The following is a 5,679-nucleotide window of genomic DNA, read 5'->3' on the forward strand; positions in this document are numbered from 1 at the left end:
TGGCTCAATTCAAGTGAAATAAAATTCAATAGCTTGAGAAAAGCTAGTCACTTGCCATTTGGGGACTCATTGTGATGACTTGGTTCTTTAGAAGTTGGAAAGGTGATATCTGAAGTTTGTTGAGCTTGCATAGCGTTTGGCACATGACTCCATGATTTTTATGATATCAGGGCTGGATTTGGGAGTTTTCCTGACATGGAAACTCTTGACTGACATTTGCTAGTTGTGTACCACAGACAAGTCACTTCACCTTGGAGCCTCAGTTTGCTCATCCATAAAATAACAGGGTTAGACTAGATGACCTCTAACCCCCTTCCAGTCTAAGTCTACGAATTTAGGATCAAATGAGATAACATACATACATTGCTTTGAAAACATTAAAGTATTATATAAATGCTAGCTATGTGATGAGTAACCCAATAAGGCATTATTATAAGCATTTTTTAATTTGTTTTATAGATAAGGAAACTGATTTGACCAGCTAATAAGCAGTAAAGGAAGGATAAGTGATTATATTTCAAAGCCACCACACATTGTCTCAAAGTTTGTGATAGCCCATTGTTGCAGTAATAGAAAACTGGAGTAGAACAAAAGTAAACAGATGTCCTTCCTGTAAGCAACAACCTCTTAATACTAGCAGCAGCATAATTAGGACCTTGACCACTCAACACCCGAGCTCCACCCATCCACACACACCAGTTTGTTTGTCTTGCATAATTAGATATTCTATCTCTAATCTAACCATTATTCCTTTACAAGGGTAACCTTTGCCTATGGCTGTCTCCTCTTTGGGGTGGCATGTGTACTTTCTCATAGCAATTGTCTAATATCCTCCCTTAACTGCCTTAACACTCTATATTAGCATCATAATAAATTCTGACTTTCTGTATATTTCTGTGTATTGTGGTTTACAAACCACTTTATGTGTATAGGTGGTCTCACAATGCCCATCCTATCATGTCAACATCCATCTTACCAAATATTACTTCATTCTAGTAGTCCTTCCCCAAGCCCTCCTCATGAATTATAAATCAGAAGACTAAATCACTAGGGAGATCACATGGTAGAAGGGAGAGAGAAATGGATTACAATTCAAGACCTAAGCTTAAATCCTGGCTCTGTCATTTACCCATTTACCTTGGGCAAGTCATGTAACTTCTCTGGGTATGTTTCATCAAATATAAGATGAGTAGGTCAGACCAGATGACCTAGAAGTTCCCTTACATTTCTAAGTCTATGATCCATTCAACAACAGCAACAAACATGTATTAAGCAGCTATTATATACAATGCCATGTCATAGGGTCACATCCAACTATGGCAACCCATAGAGATGTTTTAAGTTTCCACTACTTGGACATCTGCACTGTGTACTATAAGCTCTTCTCAGGTAGCATTCATGTCCGTTTAGAACAAATGGCACACCAAATTCGGTGGAGTTCTATGCAGATAAAGTCATCATAAATGCTATGCTGGTGCTACACTTTGAACCACTTTGAGTCAGCAGGACCAGTGTGTGCTACAGCAGCGCCCCCTCCCTGCCATTGCCTGAAATGTCAGAGCAACTGGCCGCAAGAGAAGGTACTTCTTCTACCTTTGTAGATGCCCGTGCAGGGCGTACCTGCAACCCTTAGGGGGTCCTTGGTAATGACTAGGCCAGTGAAATCACTTCTGACATAGATTGGCATAAGATCTAATTTCAAAGGCCATGAGGTTGATAATGATTAAAATAAAGGAACAGAATTATCATTCCTTCCCTACCAGCTCTACACATTTTCTTAGTCCCCTGAGTGGTAGAAGAAAAAAGATTCCATAGCCAATGTTCTATGAAGTCTGGACATTCTTTTTAAAATCTTTGAGACTTAGAAATGAAATTCTATTTCTTCTGGGGTAGCTTTTTCTTCCCTACCCCTGCTTTACATCGATTTCAGAATGGCAATTACTTACAACATACACATTTCAACAATTTTCCATGAAAAGCTGAAAGACTGAAATTAGCCGATTTCTTCTGATCACTGTAGTTGTAGTAATGGAATTTTATCTGTAATCCTAGGTTATTCAATGTAATTCCTTAGACCTTTACAAAAATACAATATAATTTTTAAGTGATACAAGAAAAATATAGAAGAAAATAACTATCCAAGAGACTTAACAAGAAAAAAAAAGAAATGAAACCACTATGATTTGTGAACTAGTATGCTATAAAATTCCTGTCTTTGTGTCCTCAGGGTAATAATTCAGAGATAATGCCTACTACAAGCCTAAAGGAGAATATGGAATAAGAATGAATCATTTCTTAATATGCCAATTTACTTTGTGAAATGTGATAAAACATTTTAAGTTAATAGTCTGAGGTGATTTAGAAATCATTTCTGTAGTTGAACTCATTTAAGCACAGAGAAAGGTGAGGGAAAAGGGGCCTCTAAAAAAAGGACAGGTAGTCTTTCAGGAGAGCTCTTGACTAAGAGTTAGAAGTCTTATTCCTGTTTGGCAACTAACTAGCCAGGTGACCTTGGGTTTATCAATAAACTTCTCTAGGCCTCAGTTTTGTCATCTAGAAGATGGGGATAAGGGAGAGACCAGATGATCACTTGACTTTCTTCCAGCTCTGAAATTCTAGGATTGAGTTTTGTCACTGTCTTCACTTTCTAAAATAATCATAATGGGGCCAGTTTAGTGTTAAAATCAAGAATGGACTGAAATAGTATAATAGATCAACCTTACAACTAAAGTGCTGGACAAATTTTAAAGATTCAGGTCCAGATTCTATTCCTTACCTGCCAAGGCTGCTTCTGAGAATAGTTTCTCATTTCCCCTATTTGTGAAAGTGGGAGGGAGGGGAAGGTAAGGGGAAAAAAGGAGGAGAAAGTCATACAAACCAGACAAATTAACACAGCCCCAAGAAGTGCGCTAGATTCATATGAAATTAGGATGCAGGCTACTTAATATTTTAATTTTCACAAAAATTGAATTTGTGCCTTAATATATACTAGATGACTTCTGAGTGAAGTGCCTTATTTGTGCCTTAATATATACTGATGACTTTCCTGAGAGTCTAAGAATGACCTGGGCTGATGGCCTTCCTCTGTGGCACTGATTTGACATTGTTACCAAAAAAAAAAATTAATTCTCATAGAAGTTTCGACGTTTGAATAGGTACATTTTTCTACACCCTGCTCAACTGAGTTCATAACAGTTGAAGATCACTGTGGCCATATCTGTACGATATTTGGGTATAGATGTGGTTATGTGAAGTAACAGTTCTACGTAGCAAGTAAAAGTTGGAATCAGAAGACCTGGAGACCTGGTTTCAAGTCCCAGTTCTAAGGCTTACTGGTTGGGTGATCATAGGCCAAGCCCCTTACGCTCACTTTGCCTCAGTTTCCTCTTCTATAAGATAGACATAGCAATGCTTTTATTGCCTACTTCACTTTGCAATGGTTGTTGTGGGGAAAGCATTTTTTTTAAATCTTAAAACGCACTGAGAAGAAGAACTAATGGAATCTAACCACAAATCAAAGCATATTATGTTTTACTTTATTTTTTGTGTGTATTTTTTTTGCTGTTTTTTTTTCATGACTAGTATGAAGTATGTTTTGCATGACTACACATGTTTAGCATATCAAATGGTTTGCCATCTCAAGGAGGGGAAGAGAATTTGGAATTAAATTTTTTTAATGAACATTAAAATTGTTTTTACATGTAACTGGGAAAAAATTGTATTTCAAGTTTATTGAAATGGAGGGAAGGAACAATCATTATTTAGTTACTTTGTAACAAAGACTTAGTTCTTTTTAAGAGATCTTTTAATTCCTCTTTTTGTGGAATCAAGAATATTTTCAGAATGATTTACAGTCTTCCTTTCCCTTTTCCTCATTCAATTCATATGTGGTAGAGTTACCACAAGTGCTTAGAATGCAAAGTGAAAAAGTGAAAAATAGATGTGTCGTGCAAATCTTCACTGAGTTTTTGTGATAAAAAAGGATTTATTTGTTTTGGGGGTAGAAAGATCCCACATTAAATACTCAATAGTAAAATTTATTACTTTCTTTTTTTGCATAAAAAAAGATAGTTTTGCATTTAGAAAAAAAGTAATTTTACTGTTTTAGTCAGGCAAGTACCACATGTATGAACTTGTTTGGGTGTTCAATAGTTGACCTTTATCAGACTGGCTAAATAACAATGATTTGGCAGGTCACTTTGTCAATGATAAATATGTGCCCAAGATTTTTCTGCCTAAAATAAATATCTTCACATGTTATCTCAGGCCTCATTCTTATCATAACTTGATATTTTAAATAACTATTTCTCTATAGGTTGTTGGGTTTTTTTTTTAATTAAGCTACTGAACTTACCAGAAGATCATAATTTATTAGGTCAATTAACATCAGTGTTTCCTTCTCTCCCATACTGAACTCACTTGAGAAAATAAATTCAGTGGCAGTGTTCCTGTTCGTTTGCTGTTACTGAAGGGTAATCAGAATTCTCCAAGTACTCAAAAAAAGTAAAAAAAGAATTCTGAACTCTATATTAGATGCCATCTATTGGTTAACAGGAGCACCGAATTTTCCAGCATCTCTTAGTATCTATGTCTCCTCACTTTGTCTTTTGCCATTTCAATATTTTTGACCTTAGCTTATACTTCGATCATAGTACCATATATCCAGAGCTGGAAGGGACCCCAGAGGATGTAGGGTTCTGCCAAAGAGGAAATTGAGAGGTAAGTGGTTTGCCCAAGAATGTAACAGGTACTATGCATCAGAGGAAGTATTTGACCATGTCTTCTATTAGAGAACCAGTGTTCTTTCCACTGTACAACTCTGTCTCAACTCGTCAGAGATTATCATTGTTTCTTCATTAAATAAGACTATGATCTAACAGGCAAGGAAAGCAGGCATTGTGCATAAAGGGCAGCAGTAGCCCTTTGACTGAATCTAAACTTCACAGAACAAATTCCCTTAATGAAAGGATTTGTTCTGTCAAACTTGCACTCAGTAAAAAGGCAGCACCCAAGAACCTAGGCCACATGTGGCCTCGAGGCAGCAGGCTCCCCACACCTGCCATAGTACTTCTAACTTAGGAACATACATAAAGACCATTCATTCATATGCTGCCCTCATGCCTAATGTTAGACAGGTGGTGCAATAGAGAAAGCACTGGATCTAGGGTCAGGAAGACCCATCCTGAGTTCAAATCTTGCCTCAGACTCTTACTAGCTAGGCAATCCTGGGCAAGTCACTTAATTCTCTTTGCCTCAGTTTCCTCATCTATAAAATGAGCTGGAGAAAATATGGCAAACCACTCCAGTATATTTGCCAAGAAAACCCCAAATGGGGCCTCGAAGACTTGGACATGACTAAAGTGACTGAATGACAACAAAGACTTAGAAAATTGATTCATCCAAAAGCAGAGTCACTGCCCAACACACTCCTATGTGTTCTAAGAGTATGCCAATGGAAAAACATCATCCTCTAGTCTTTCCTTGAAATTGAGATTTTTTTTTTGGAGGGTGTAATGGGAATGTAAATTTTTAAGATCTTCCCTGCCCCTAGGCTAAAGTGCACCTGGAGCCTGGGGTGGGAGGCTTGTTTTTCAGTAGATACTTTTTGATTGGCCAGTGGGTCCAGAAGGTTGTTATATTCTCTGAGCCAGGAGAAGGCTATATAAACCCTGATTTGAG

Source organism: Petaurus breviceps, unplaced genomic scaffold (assembly GCF_028583685.1).
Source record: "Petaurus breviceps papuanus isolate PSGF00001 unplaced genomic scaffold, PetGlider_PUasm1.0 90784, whole genome shotgun sequence".
NCBI classification, from domain to species: Eukaryota; Metazoa; Chordata; class Mammalia; order Diprotodontia; family Petauridae; genus Petaurus; species Petaurus breviceps.